The sequence below is a fragment of the Phalacrocorax aristotelis genome, chromosome 3, assembly GCF_949628215.1.
Source record: "Phalacrocorax aristotelis chromosome 3, bGulAri2.1, whole genome shotgun sequence".
NCBI lineage: Eukaryota > Metazoa > Chordata > Aves > Suliformes > Phalacrocoracidae > Phalacrocorax > Phalacrocorax aristotelis.
The window spans coordinates 51,079,729-51,095,742 of NC_134278.1; the positions used below are offsets into that span (position 1 = coordinate 51,079,729).

The window sequence follows — 16,014 nt, forward strand, 5'->3', positions numbered from 1 at the left end:
AAGGAGTTACTTAGAGTTTGCTTTTCCAGAATGACATGGGCTAGTGCTGCTGTTCAAATAAAAACAGTGGTTTTCCTTTTCTCTAGTAACTGAAAATTCAGACCATTGTAAGTGAGGCAGAAGAAGAGGTGCTGTCTCTTATTTATCTACTTTTTCATTATTGTTATTATTATTATTATTATTATTATTACTCTTTAAGCTTTATTGACAGTCTTAGTATTAGGGACAGCTAGGGATTGGAATCGCAACCCATGACTTGGTTAAACCACAACAACATGAGGGTGTTCTTGATAAGTGCAGGGAAGGGGCCAGTACAAAAAGCTTGGATGTTTGTCTTATCAACAGAACCTGCTTCTACCACAGTATAAAATAACTGAGCTGTTACAGAGGAGACCTTGACCTGCATACCAGTACACGTTGTGGAATTTGTGTACTCATACAATTGCAGGATGGGTCTCTATGCTAATGCTGAGGCTGCTCTTTTCTATCTCCCAGGATGTACGTGTAAAAGACATAACAGTGACTTCAAATCAACACTGGTTATTTAGTTCCAAACAATTCTTGTCTTGAGGTTACTGACTGATACTGATTTTTCTGGGTGTTTGCATATGTCAGGAAAAAATAGCTTCCTCGGGATGTATCAGTGAAGTTCTGCTGTGGGTCGCCGATATAAAGAGAATGTAGTGGTCTTCTCAAGCCCCTGTGCAGGTATGAATAAAAATTGGAAGCATGCTCCGTTGTCAAGGGTTTTGAATAAAAGCTAGTAATGATGTATGGTCCTAATGGGAAGTTGGATCTTGGATCAGAAGGTTTTATTCTGGCATCCTTCAAGAGAAAGGGTTAGGCAAATTTTCAGACAATTAATTTAAATTTAGAATAAACTGTTAGAGTCTTTAACAGAAGTTGCATGTGTGAGCTTTTGAGGGTAAGAAGGGGGATTTATATCTACTAAATATCTTTATCAGGACTGTGGAAGACCAGGTTGTTCAACTGATATTTGGGTACGGGTTTCCTACACTGTCTTACATTGTATAGACATCCTTCTTACGAATGGATTATCTCTGGCTTAGAAAAGCACATTATATGCTTAAAAACACTTAAATACAGTTCTCAATATGATATTTTCCTGGTATAGATAGCATTTCTGAGGTAGGTTTATGCATTTCTGGACACTGGAATCACTGATACCGGAGACAAAAGATAAGTATTTCTGCTATTAACATTTTCAGATTGTAGGTATTCTGCTGCCATGAGATAAGCCTTTGCCACTCCTAGGGGCAGTTGAGTAATCTGAGAACCTTTGTACTCTTGTGTGAGAAGGCCTTACCAAGCCCTGTGGAGCCTAAAGCATTATATTTCATCCAGAGGTCCAGTCCTTGACAAAAACCATCAGGCATTGGACTGGGAGAGAAATATTGCCAGCAATTTGCCCCAAATGCATAAAAATGGGTAGAATGGTGGCAGCCATGGTAGTGAGAGCAAGAAGTGCCCTGGGGTTGCGGCTGGGGCCTGAGAGGCCATCATAGCTCCTGTAGCTTGGGGTTGCTATAGGGACAGCTGGGCCTGTCGGGGCAGGGAGCTGGCACATCAGTCATCTGCTCCCTCTGTGCCTTGGCCCGGTATTTTTGTTGACTATAGAAACCTGGGGAGAGGGGGCCGTTTTGGTGCTGGAGCTGGAGAAGGAGGGCCCCAGTTCCTCTCTCAGATGAGGGGCTGCAGTGGAGGATGGCAGCTCTGGGTCGGTAAACCAGGTACTGGATGGGCAGTGCTTAAACGATGGAAGTGTTGAACAGTCAGCCTTCAAACCATGTATGCCGACAGGGACTGTCCATTCCCAGAATAAAACTGCTGTTTGCCTTTCTGTGGGGCGAGTGGCTGGAGGGAAGGGGAAAACTGCTGAGCCCGGTCCTGTCGGCAGCTGGGCATTTTGCATCTCTCCCTGCTTCAGAGGGAGGTGGGGAGCTAAAAAAGCTGTCTTGCTGTCCCAGCCTGGAGCTGGGATTTGAGGAGGGAAAATAGGAATGGATGATCTGTGAGTTTACATTAGTTGACATGGGCATATCACTTGTATTTCCATTTGGAAGATTTAATTGTATTTTAATAATACTTTTGTGCTGCTTTTTTCTGGAGCTTTAATTTCTCTAGAGCATGTGTTTTCACACGCTAAAGCAAAGCAGATGTGCTTGAGCATAGGCTGAGGGAGTCAGACCAGATACAAAGGAGGTGTATCCCAAACAATTTTTCTTGCTAGAAGAATCACAGAAAATTTGTTTGCAGATTATATCTCAGTGTGGGGGGTAGGGGATCAGCTGATGTATTTGTTAGCGTGTTCAAAGTTCGAGACAATTGTTAATCACATAAGTCTTCAAAGAAAGGTACAGTGATGAATAATTCTGCAGAAACCGCAGTGGTGAAGTTAGCCTTGTACACAAGTGTTGGCGAAGTTCAGCTCCATGAGAATTAGGCAGGCAGATCACAGTGAGTTTTGCTGGGATCTGAATGCTTCACGTCTTATACTCCAAAAAAGTTCTGGCCTGGAACTCCATAAACATATATTTGGAGAAAGCACAGTGGTCAGAGCAGTCATCTTCATAAGAACAACACGTTTTGGCTTAATAAGTGCTTGCTCTATTCTTTTACAGATGCTTGTTTTGATTTGTATCTTGCATGGTTTTGTTTGTCTTCTCAGATGAAACTGTATATTTCTTTTTTTTTTCCCCTGAATGTTTTGAATCTAGCTATAAAGGGCAGCAGACAAAACCACGCAATGATCCCAAAAAAGACTAATTGGTTTATTTACTCAAAAGCCATGTTCTTTTACGCTGAGTTATGCAAAATTGCCACAACAGGTTTTGTTAGTATTTGAATCTAGGGTCATATTTTATGGGTAGACATTAAGGAAACTGGACAAAAGATGTAGGTCAAACCGTATAATTAAAAATACAGACCAGCAAATTGTATCCAACAATAGTTCACTTTCCTGCTGCTAATGAAATATGCTAGCACAAATTAATGGCTTGTTACTTAAGCCTGCTGGAAAGATTTTGTCCTAGTACAAAAGGCATTCAGTTTGAGCATGTGTGTTACAATCTTCTAACCAGCAAAGCTTGGGGCTGTACATAGCTATAAATCCAGCGTGTTCTGGGAATAGAAGCTGGCAAAAACACTCCTAGCAAAATAATCAGGGCAGGATCTTGCTGGGATTTGGATACTGGCTAACGTAACTAAGTGCAGATGTTTATGTGGACTGAAAGACATTCCCAGAATAAGGATATTGTACAAACACATGATGATTTTTATAGCAGAAAAAACCCAAGGAAGTGGGGATAAGAAAACACATGCTCTTATTTCTGATGAAGCATTTTCTGTTTTCATTAGCTTGCCTGTACTGAAGTGGGCAAGGCTGCCTCTACCATATCCCCTGCTGAGACCTGTTGGAGCTTCTGCATGTGGCTTGGGTTGTGACTCTGGTGCCTACCTGAAGGCCTGCCTGGCCTCCCCGTGTGGGTCCTGTAGTCTCTTTTCTGTCAGCAGAGAGAAGCAAACATTTCTGAAAGTGCAGTGTATCATACCCTAAGGTAACAGCTAAGATAGGTGAGATGATTCTTATCCCAAATGCCTTGTTCTCTCATCTGGCCAGATAAATTCTAATGAAATGTGGGGCTCTTTCCTCTGATTTCTGGACATCCTGGATTAGTTTTTCAAAAACTTCAGAAATACTGGGTAAGTTCTGGGCTGCTGACAGTTTGGGAATCCTGTGCATTGCCCTGCCTACAACTGGTTTTCCTCCCGTTTTCATGTCCGCCTCTTGTGCATTGGCCTAAATGCAAGTGCCTGTCCTGAGAACACACTTACCATAACTTCCCCATGATGAGCAGTCTCACTGATCCAAAACTTGGAAATAGCGGGCTTGGTGCTCTGTGGTTCAGGAAGACACAGACTACTATAGGACTTTATTTTGCTGGTACTTAAGATGACTTTTTTTTGCAACCTGAATTTATTTATGGGAAGATTTACTATTTTGCCAAAAGTTGTCCTTTTTACCCAGAAATGGTAATTTATATTCCCGTTAGATTTACAGCCATATTTTAATTATTTTTATCTGAGCTCCACTGCCTGCATAGTGGCATCATTTCTTTTCTCTTGGTTCCTTCTTACTTATAAAGCTGAAGAACTGCCTATTATTTATTTTCCTTAGCAATTTTTAACTTAGCTGGTATTTTTTGCTTTAATTCTGGGCTTCCCAGCCCTCCGATTTTGTTTGTTTCTTTGTTTTTTACCTGTTTTGGTTCTCTGCCTACTCTTGATGACTTTTTAGTTGGCTCCACCATCCATCCAAACTATTCCCCTGCTTTTATTTTGAGGGCAAGTTCCAGTTAGCTTTTTATCATCAATTTAAAGATTCTCCAGCTTCTCCAATGTTAAAATCTTTGAGGTATTAGTTGCATGATTTTTCTAATTACTGTTATTGAGTTCTCTAAATTAGCTTTTTTGGACTTTAACACTTTACATATACATCTGGTTTTTTCTTCCATTCTAACCCAGATTATGGTAACTTTTTACCACTTATGAAAACTGTCTGAAATAAATGTCAATCCATTAAAATACCAGACTATCCCATCACCTTTACCATAAATTTCCAAAGCATCTCACATCCTGCTGCCAAGGTGTTTTTGCTCTTCTACCTTGTTTATACTATGCTTGTACTGTCAGCTTTCATGTCTTGCATCACTAGTTCAAGCTCTAACCTAGGCATCTCTTTGTAGTGCATGAATATACTGGCCGCTTCTCACTGATTTCACCCAGATCCCTGGTTGTGTTCGGTAAAATCTCTTAGTCTGATTTTTTAGGTAACACTTCCTTCCTCATTTTAGTCATCCTGTCCCCTGGTGTTTCTTTGTATCCTTTTTTTAACCTTTATTCCTCTTCTCTCAGCTGTGGGATTCAGGTGCAAGGATCTGAATTCTCCATTTCCTTCCCATGGTTGCTTAATTTGAAGCTCTTATCAGCAGTGAGGCCGGTCCCATAACAAGGGACAAGAATTTGTCCAAGACCTTAGGATACCATCAACCAAGAAAAACCCTACAAAGGTCCATCCTGCACTGCTGTATTCAGCCTCTTGATCATCTCCTGTGTTTGTCAAGTCAAACTGTGAGTGGAGGAACAGCTGTTATCTTTCAGTGGTCTCTCATGAAAGAAAAAAGGAGAAACTATGTGCCCAGAGCAGCCAAAGAGATTCTGCAAACCATTGAGAAACAAATGCTACAGATAATTGCTCTGTGATTGCAAATGAACTAACCTCTTCTTCCCCTTTGGCCCCAAGAAAGAAACCCCAAATCTTTCAATCTTCTCACAATGACTTGCTTCTTCCCTTAAAAAGACAATTTCTTTTTTCTTTCTAATTGATCATGCCCTTCACTGCCAAGTGAATAGAATAACTGTACTTCTAGATGTTGGGAAGAGAACATGACTACTTTAGAAATTCTTACAAAGCAAGTGCTCCCCTGAGTGACTTTGGTATTAGCAGATTATTTGCAGACACTACATTTGTCCAAAAGTGGTATTTCTTACAAATTCCCTCATTCCTTATATTCTGGACAACGTCAAATAATAATTTCAGTTGAGAAAAATGGGGAGAAAACAGATTTTGAATGTCAGCATATTTTGTTTTGGACTAAATGTAAGCAAAAAGTTTCAATTGTTCTTTTGTAAAATGTTTTTTTCAGCACATCACATTTCATGTTTTATTACCTAAAATTTCTGAAGTGTCCTTATAAAACTAGGTGAAGGAGGGTGGAGATGGCAGTTGTTAGTGGGATGCAGGAGGATACCTGAGAAAATTTTTGGCTGGAAAGGGTTTTTCTCCTATTTTCCTCAGGCTGGGATTCAAAATGGGAAAAATCACATTCACCCAGTTCTGTTTCTAATATTAAAAGAAAAGTCTTTTTGTCAAAGGAGATGCCAAATAAACAATTCTCTAATGAAGTTGCTACATATTATATATTGTTTATATAGGAGTGGGAATTTGTGCTTTTATGTGGACAGTCTTCCAGGTCCAGAGTTCACAAGTGATTTGTCCTTGAGAAAGGAGCTGCTTCTCCACCAGATGGCCTTTTGGTCTGCCAAGCTGAAATAGGCAAAATGGATGAAGTATACCAGATCTCTTCTACTAAGAAGGTCCAGCAGCTGGAGCAAGAACTAGCAGCACCACTGGCAGAGCTGAAGGCAGAAACAGAAGAGAACAGGATACTCCAGGGAATACCCAGTAGGGCATACAGGTAACAAGAATTTCCTGGGAATGAGGGAGAGAGTGATATTATAGCAATGCGTTGTATCTCTTTTTGGGTTTTATTTGGTCATGATACGAAAGTCATGTCATATATAACTGTTCAATTTTGAGACCTGAATGCACACATGGGAGCCAGGAAGAGCAGCTTTTTCATTGTGTGTCTACTACAGAATTACAGTTGTAAGGGAAGAAAATGTTGAAACATAAACTAAACTGATTTCATGTTGTGTATCGCAAACAAAACTTGAAATCTCCATAGCATGTCAAGTATTTCCTTCTTACAGTGAAGAGGAATTAGCTTCCAACATAACGCTGGGATGTATAAACAGAATGGTCACATATAAGACAGCCACTCCTACTTTCCTCAGTGATGATGACATGCAAGCTATGACAATGTACCCACGTTTGGCATTATGCTTCAAGGAAGCTGTAGACCACCTGGAGAATATGTGGAGGAAACAGAGGTGAAGAACACCTAACTAGGACACTTGAGACAAAAAAGAAAGGAGCCGGACTTACATCTCCACTCCATTTTCTCTGGGTTATAAATCTTAAGACACATGGGAGATTGCTGTAAAGATGAAGGGAATAAACTTGCTTGCACTTATGAAGACAGAAATAATGGGCTAAATAGAAAGCTTTCCAAAAATTGTGTTAATTAAACACTAATATCTGGTCTAGGATGTTGCTGACCATCCTTGCCTGGAGGCCCTTAAGAAGCGGATGGACAAACATCTTCAGGGAATAGATTTACTTTTCCCTGCCTTAGAGCAGTGGAAGTGGAACATGGTCACAAAACCTCTCCTGGTCCTACCTCTTTAGGACTCCAAAGTGTTCCAGCATAGTTTCCCCTATATTGCTTTTGGACAAGACTCAGGAGCCCTTTTTTTTTAATGGTCCAATTTTCACCTATGTTTTTAATTTGCATGCATTCATTTTATTCAGTTAAACAAAAATTTTGTAATGTATGCTTGCTGTAAGTATATGGATACATGAGAATTAAAAAACAGCTCTCCTCCAGAAGTTTTCTCAACCCCTCCTTCTGTGATATGGGCATATTAGGAAGGCAGTTGTCTGAATTGTGAAGGGTGCTTGTCAAGGAGCTCCACTGCATAGTTGTGGGTTGAAATATGTGCCCATAAAACTGACAAGCATCCAGACAGACTTTGAAAGGGCTTCGACTAAAAAATGGAGGTGGAAGAAAACAGTTTGCCAAAAAAATATCTGCTAATGAAATAAATTCTGCTGCTTTAATATAGGGTTTTCATACCATTAAACTTGCTTACTGTTAACTTCACCATCTGAATTGTGTTGGGCCTGACAAATATTTGGTTTACACCAGCTTGAATGTAACATCCTGTTGAAAGGGTTTTTTCTGCAGTTCTCTTAAAAAGGATGCATCTTATTTCAGAAAAGAAAGGTAGGTAATACTGAAGAAAGCCTTAAAGGTAGGTAGCTAAAATGTACACTGGCTTAAAAAAACCCTCTTTGCTCTTTACAAAGTAGTAACTGAAAATTAAAATCAGAGAAAGTGGTATGATTTTTGGAATCTGAGCCTGTAAAGACAGAATGGGAGGTGTCATAATGTTGTTTGCACAGTAGTAAAATAGCATAACCTTCCTTTTATTTGAATAATAATATGGGCCTTGTATTTTTCTGTATTTACCACTTTTTTTAATATATCCTGAAAAAGATCTCTAGTCAACACGTGCTCCGTTTGCATGTGGCAGAAGCAAAACCTCTTGTTATTCAGGCTGATGTCGTGCAGAGGGAGTTAGAGAGCTGCTGGAGAAGGGAGCATACAGCAGCAAACCTGCCTCTGCTGCTGCACCAGGTAGGGCTCCCGCTTGCTTCGAATACCCAGGAGCTTTCCTCTGGCCCAGGTTGCACTATGCACATTTTAAAATAAAAACAGTATGAAACTCCTTCCTGAAAACGGGCACGAAAATGTCAGTGCTTGCAGTTCCCTTGCACTATGTGAAAATTTCCTGTTCTCTTACTTTGAAGGACAGGAGTCGAAACCAGGTCAGATGGGCTGGGGCAAGGTTCTCCTTGTTCTCTGGTGCTTTTGTACTGTTATAGTACGTCTGTGTTGCGGGTTATTTTTAGTTTCATTTTTAAAGTGGAGTTCAAATTTCTAGGTCCAATGGACTGAATTCTGCCATTTTCCATGTATTAATGTTTTTTTCTTTTTTTCATTCCCACAATAATACTTCCACTGGGACAACTTAGGGGAAGTACCCTTCAGGGATAAATATAACAGCACAGTGGCCATTGGTGACTTATTAGCTGTTGTTTTGGTGTTATTCTCTAATGCTAACGATGATCTAGATACTGCTTAAGTTTCGTATAACGTTAAGCTTCTGTTGTTTACAAAGGTGTGATTTGCTGATTATTCCTGATGTTATTCAAGTTTTTTACAAACATAATTATTCAACTAGTCCAGAGTGAATATTTGCACGTGCTTAGATGGAGGAGATTTTGTACGCACAGCAGTGTTATTGAACAGCTTTATCCTCTCTATCAGGTAGGAACCAAAAGCTAGGATCTAGCATGTATTTATCTAGCACAGTAGCTGTTCATGAGAAGTGTTAGCAATGGCCTTTTTTGCCACCCAGATAAAAAGCTATTAACATTAAGGGTAATTTGCCAATGGACATTCACTCTCAGCTGTCTGCTTATGGTCAGTATTAGCTGATCAGAGACATTCACTATTTGGACTGAAATTCCCTTTTCCTCATTGGGTTGCAAATATAATTCGTAAGCATTAGGAAGGAAGTAAACCTTTGAGATTACTCTCAAACTAGGATTCCACATGCAGTGGGAATGTGACGGCCTTCTAGCTAATAAGGGAAGAAGATGCAGAAATGCAAAAACAACAGTGTCCCTTCTATATACATAAACAGAAGCAAATTGGTCACATCATGGAGGAATACAACGATGCAGTTCAGAGGGCTGCAAGACTTTCAGCAGCAAGGGAAAGTTTCCTGACAGAAAAGGAAAAGCCAGTGGATGTAGTGACACAGGAAGATCTGATGATTTACACCCAGTGGTTAGTGTGTCACCTACACTCTCCAAAGGGCATTCACTGTTTTCTCCAGATAAGATGAGCGTTTTTTGAACAGTGAAGTATAATTATGGTACATTCAAGTCTTGGATAGGAAAGTAAACTGAGGAAGATCAAATTCAATGTAAAAGAAGTCTAGAGGTTTGTAAGTAATGAGCTAGACTGCATACATATGACTTTCAATTCTTTTAGCATATTGATTTTGCTAGAAAGGAAATACTACAATGGTAAAGCTGAATAAGGTAAGTGGAATAATGTGCTCCCAGGGTGAATTGTAGGTAGTGTTGGGCTGCTTGGATTTGAGGAGGTCCAGGATGAGAAGGAGAAATCTTGGAGAGACTTCTTTTCTGTATTATTACTCTGATGATATTTTGATAGAGCAGGACACTCTCAAGGGACTGCGTCATGTCAATGAACAGTCCTTAGATTTGAGGAATGTTTAAGTGTCACCTTTCGAAAACAAATACGAATACTTCCTTATTTTATCTGGTTTCTTTAATGATCTTATTATATGAGTGCTCCAAGTAATTGACAGTGAATAGACTTCTGGAACTATACGTAATAAGTATGGTTTGCTTTTTCTCTTTTGTCTTTTATTTTATTGCAGCTGAATAGTTTGTATGCTTTCTAAATGACTGAGAATAACAACAGGTATGTTCTTAACTCCAGGTTCTCCAGCATTTGCCTATTTCTCACAGAATGAATGTGGCTGATGAGAAATGTCCTGATGTGGCCCAAGACAACTGGGACAAATTAAGAAGTCCTTTTGACAAGAATTCAGACATTTTTAATATTGAAGTGTTTCCATTTTCAAGAGTTTGAAGAAGAAATGGTGAGAAATTGTTTTCCTTTAAAACCACAAGTCCTACAGATAATGCATTTGTTGATACATATTCTTTAAGAACGGTCAACAGTGCAAATGTTGCCATCCTTGGTTTGTATGCTTGAAAAATTGGGAGTGTAGCTTTTAAAGTCAGCAAGAATCCTGGAAATCCGTTGTCCAGATTCCAGGGTGTGGGGCCCTGAATCTGCAACAGTCACTCCTCTGGCCTTACCGTGCCCTGGGATGCTGAAACAGGTGGTTGGGAAGGATACTTGTGGGATCAACTCAGTGGAGAATCCGGGATGTGGTCCTGATTATGCCAAACCCTGAAACACACCCTTCCAACTTTCTGCAAGAATATTATTTAAAATTTTTCTGTGGGTGGCCTGTTTCTGGAGAAACTAAGAGAAAAGCACTATTGTTCTAAGACTTAAACTTAAGTATCTCAAAAAAAATCGCCTTGTGGCTATTTTCAGGTTCTCTTGCCTTTTGGAGGAAGGAAGGGAGTGACATTGCTTGTGAAGAGTTACCCATGTGAATGGTACTTAAGCAAGCAAAGCAGCATTTCTGTTGCAGATTGTTTAAAACCTATGATTTAACCCATGCGGTTACAGAGTGGGAACAGTGTGGAACTGTATGAGCTCACAGGGTAGTCTCTAGAAAAGCACAACCCCTCACCCCTGGGGACTAGGCAGGGTGTACGCCTCCTCCTTGCAGACAAGAAGTGGGCTGGCCAGGGTGGAGGAATGAAAAGGAGCTATGACTTGTCCTCCCATCTCCTTTCTCCACCAAAGACTTCTACCACAAGGGGTGTACCTGTGGGTCTGCATCGGGGAGCAGGGCACAGCCCTGGCCTGGAGTGGCACTGCCCAACCAGTGACTGAGAACAATGCTAAGGGAAGTGCAGACTTACCTGGGACAGATAAGAGGCCTTTAACCTTTAGTTAGTGGTCTAACTAAGCTCTAACTGGACTAACTGGCTGTACTGGTGCTGCCCTCTTTCACCCCTTAGGCCCAAGGGGGTCTCAGGCATGGCTTGCTGGGGAGATATGGCAGCACTGCCCCAGGAGTACAGCGCTACCAGTGTTAAGGTGCAAGGAGAGGAGAGTTAAACTTCTCTCCAAATGAAGACCCTTGAGCAGGCCAACATTTCTCTCATAAGTGGGATAGGAGAGGAAGAGGTGATCTGTGGTCTCAGATACAGTGGGCTAATAATGCATGGAGAAGGGCGCAAGACCTACAATGTTACAGAGTTCACCTGAGCCATTCATTTTTCCAAGAAGTAGACCCTTATTGGCATTAAAAAGCAACTCAGAAGTGCTCTAGCTCATTTTGATCTTCAGTATATAGTTATCTAATATGTGAGGAACTGTACCATATTATCATAATAAGCTTCATTCATCTGCTATCTAGATCTGAGTTCACAGATGAAACAACAGAATGATTAAACAAGACATTTAAAACAAAGCTGAAGTAAAGCATGGAATAGAAATGCAGATGGCCTTTTATTGGTGAAACAATGAGATAATAAATCAGATTACATGTAGTTCCACTAAACCCTGAGAGTTTCGCTGAACTTTAGCAAACTGTAACTTACGTATTAGCGTCTTTGCGTGTATCTGCAGTACCGATTAGCACTAGGTGAAGGAGAATCAGTTGATACTTCCTTGGACTTTCAAATACCTTTGGAAAAGAACTAGCAGATAAAGTGCTGCTGTTTGTTATGGCTTGATCTGAGAAAATTAAAAAAGCAATTGGAATAATGTCCACATTTCTCTGTTGAAAGATGATAGTATAGGGCAAACTAAGACTCTATATAAAAAGCAGTGTTAAACATGCTTGTTGAATGAGCTGAAAAAAGAGAAAAAAAGGTAACAAAACTTAGAGGAACACAGTTGTTTTGGCTTTTCAAGGATGAAGAAATACTAATATCCTCCAAAGCCTTGAGCAAGCCTGAGATGAAGTAAAGAAGGAGGAGAAAACATTTCATTTCTTCTAAAAATGGGAGCTATGTTGCCAACAGACTCTTCAACACTGACATGAGGCCAAATTCAGCCATCCCCAGTACACCCTTGTTTCAGAAGTTTGTGATAGCAGCATCATGCCAGAATCAAATACCGGAGGAGTGACAACCCTGAGATAGTAACATACTTGAAGTTCTTGTGGCATGTGAAGATCTGGGAGGTGTGTGTGTGAGAAGAATGTTGTACACCCCTGAGCCACAACTCTGTTCAGGCAATAGGATTTGTTCGTTGGTGTCCTTTCTGTGCTGGAAGATAGGCACTCCTCCAAGGACCATGGAGGTGCCCCAACCTGCAACAGCTATTAGTCTTTCCTGGTCTGGTGGAAGGCCCTTTCTTAAAATAAAAGTGAAAATAATAAAAATCCATACGAGGTGGGTCATCCCGTCCCTGTGCCTGCCCCTGCCCGTCACATTCCTTTCTCTGACATGCTTCTTCCTCAGGACTAAAAAGGGGGAATTACATCATTGTGTGGATGCAAAGCAAAGGGCACTGACAGCATTGCTTACAATCATCTTACAGCCTTGTTGCTTAAAGTGTTGGTGTTCTCCAGATGGTCTCATGATGGCTTTTTGCAGAACCCTGCCACAAGGACACTGGGTTCACTTTGCCCCGACACAGCACTGAAATTGAGGAGCTGAAACCTCAGCTCCAGCTTCGCTTTCTCATTTTGGTATTGACTACAACCTTAAGGATCTTAAGAACTCAGCTGATGAGAAGGAACTCTTTTACCTGGTAACTGAAATGTACTTTTCAATTTTTTTTTTTTTTTAAAAAAAAGGTCTTTAAAAGTTTGGAATGAAGTCCCATTTGTTACAAGTCAGTGTCTTGCGTCATGGAAAAATAAGATTGTGGGCATTTTTACTCTTGCAAGCAGAAAAGCCCGGCTCGCCCTCACTAATCTATAGTAACTGCGGATGTTTGTATTTTCAGCATCATGGCTTTGAGTCTACACCTTTGCTCCCCCACTTGTCCTTTTTGTGCATTTTTCTCGAGTATTCTTGCCCTTGTTTGGTGTGTCCCCAAGCTGTGGTACTTCCACTAGAGGTCGGCTGTGACACACCATCGCCCAGGACCTCGCCCAGCCTCCGAAGCTTAGGGGTTACCAGCAGGAAAACTCTGGTTTTTGTTTTTTCTGTAATCCAAAAGGCAAAACCAACTGAAAACCTCCACCGTGTGTCTAGGGTATCAAAGTGATGCATAACTGTTAAACGTAAATAATGTACTGCTTTTAAATACATGGCTTGCTTTACAAATCAGGCCTTGTGTAAGAACAGGTAGTACAGCTGAAAAGGACAAAGGTTTGGTTACATCAACTGGTCTGTAAGTGTCTCATCAAATTAACATTTGACTAGTCCAGCTGGACTCACTGAACTACCCAAGATAAGCATAGGCAGACCTGTTTACACAACTAGGCAATGATGTAAATTACCTTCACTGTAGGTTTGCAGTGACTTATTAGTTTTTTGAACAGGATTTTCAAAGCAGCTCTTCAAGGCTAATGCTATTCCCACTGAAGCCAGTGATAATAAATTTGCCATTGACTTTGACTGAATGATGGTGTTTTTGAAAATCCTGGTCTTCTTTTTGGAGGCTCCAGAGTTAACAGCAGGGAGTTTCATTTGTCTGCTGGGAAGGAAAGAAAACACAGGACCAGAATGTCTCCTTTGTCACTTTATCGCGCCATTTGTTTTTTTTTTTTTTCAGCTGATAATATGCAGTATTACTTTGCTATAGGTTTTAATAGCTGACTTGGGAAATTTATAACAGTACCATCTCCTTTTATGCTTTAGGTTGTCCAAAAATTTAGAAGTGTCTTCTCCAAACAGCAGACAATGAGAACATTTCCTGTTTATGACACAGGTTTCTTGGTTAGAGAATTGGGGCGTGCTAGATCCAGCCAGGGCTCTGAAAAACAAGAGCCAGCTGGATCCCTTTTTTAAAGGTAATTATGAGGAACTTTCCTTCCTCAGTTGTGTTAGTCCTATCCAGTCTTCAGGATGTACCAAGATACACTTGAGCAATTAAAGTCTAAAATGTTTCTTTTGACAAATACAGTGATGATTTTTTTAAATAATTCAGACCATATCAAACTACTATATTTCTGTATAGTCAAGAGCCCCTTTTCATGTCTGTTGAAAATAAAAAGTGAAGGTATTGCACTTTTTTTACTAAATATTGCTTCCTGTACCAAAAACATGTAGTGATATTTATAAGTTTTGTGGTTACTTTCATGTCAACCAGTTCAAGCCTGAAGTAGATCCCTGGCAGCAAAAGCTTTTGATAAAACTGAAACAATGGAAAAAAGTGGATAAGCTGATGGACCTCCACTCAAAGTTTGTAGAGGTAATATAACTTAAAGAGTTTTAAATTTATTTATTGGACACTTCCAGGGAAATTGAAATCTCTAGAGAAAGGTTGCCTTAGGTCTATGTATCATGTATTCATTAAAGACCCATTACTAAGGTGCTATAGAGATTTTCCCCCCCTTCTTTCTCAGTTCAGTGGTTTCAAAAGGCAGCTTGAACACTTGCATAAATATTAAAAAGCTCTGAAGTTCACCTCAGTCAGGTCAATATCACCCCCAGAATTTGTGTCAGAACAGCTTTTTTTTAATGTGACCAAGGTTGTCCTGTGCTCAAAAGACAGGGAGAGATGTTCCAATAGTGAGGTACAAGTCTAAAACTCGGTAGGGCACTGTGTGCCCCAGGGAGAGGTTACTGAGTGTTTCTATTTTGGTTCTAGCTTCACAGATTCTCTTGACTCTGGTTATATATTGCCATTTTTGGCCATTTTGAGGATCAGCCATCCAGCCTACTTGGAAAAATGGCAACACGCATTCACAGATCAGGCCTCCTTTGCATCCATAATAAGCCTGAGGCACCCCTAACACCTTGCATCATTTTCTTGCACATGGTAATCATCTGTGAAGAGTAGTATTCATTTGCCCTAATTGGATCTTGCTCACTGAACGTACCCTGCAGGGCTGACTTGCATATGCCCAGTGAGGTCTGCTCATTCACGCCTGCTGCAGACGCATGAATGAACTGCAGGATGTGATAGGCTTGGTCAGGTGTACTAGGGTGTTGCCACATTTTTCCAGTGAAGTTTGAGCAGGTCTGGTATCCTCATCTGTAAAACTGGTATAACAGGAGTTCTCTGCCTCTCAAGGATGAGGAAAATTAACAGAATTAAGATGGTGAACTGCTACCATAGGGCTGGATCTGTATAAATATCTCAGCCAGTAAAACTGATCTGGCAGAGGATGAGATTACTGTCTCATGCCTGGGGTGAACCTGTAGCACTTTCCTGCCAAAGGAAAGTCCTTGGTGGGCGGTCTCTTTCTTCCCTTAGTGCCTGGGCAGTGTTGGGAACACCAGAGCAGCCTTAGCCAGCTCCAGCTGGCACATGAGTTCTCCAGGCCATGTAAGGCTATTTCAGCCCTGACATGTCACCAGGCTCCTCAGTCTTCTCTCCCCAAGGAACCACTGCTGCAGTCTATCCAAATACCTCTGTCCTCAGGCTTGATAATTCCCTGCTGTCTAGGAATGGGGTACTGGGCTTGCCACAGAGCCCAAAATGATGCTGTGTATGTGTTCAAGTTGTGGGCAAGCCTTAATTTGGGGCCCTTGTGGGGGCTGCTGCCTTCCTTAGCAGTGCTAGCTGGAGGGAGGAGGAGGAGGAGGAGGCTTCCCATCTACATGGGGACTGTGGATGCTACAGGGCAGAAGAAGGGAGGGGAATGTCAAAAAAGCAACCGAAGCAATGTGAGAACACCCAGAAGCAGACACTGCCAACTCAGCAGGGTAGAGCC

General features: G+C 40.9%; 1 long non-coding RNA gene across 2 annotated transcripts; it reads left to right on the plus strand.

Moving 5' to 3' along the window:
- The first annotated feature begins 483 nt into the window (after positions 1 to 483).
- LOC142054623 (uncharacterized) lies at positions 484 to 13,560 on the plus strand. 2 transcript variants are annotated; one of them, XR_012659621.1, is made up of 4 exons: positions 484 to 708; positions 3,379 to 3,578; positions 6,046 to 10,188; positions 12,093 to 13,560. It is a non-coding gene; the product is annotated as an uncharacterized LOC142054623 (long non-coding RNA). The 2 variants fall into 2 exon arrangements; XR_012659620.1 differs by having other exon boundaries at positions 6,046 to 13,560.
- Positions 13,561 to 16,014: the final 2,454 nt, after the last annotated feature.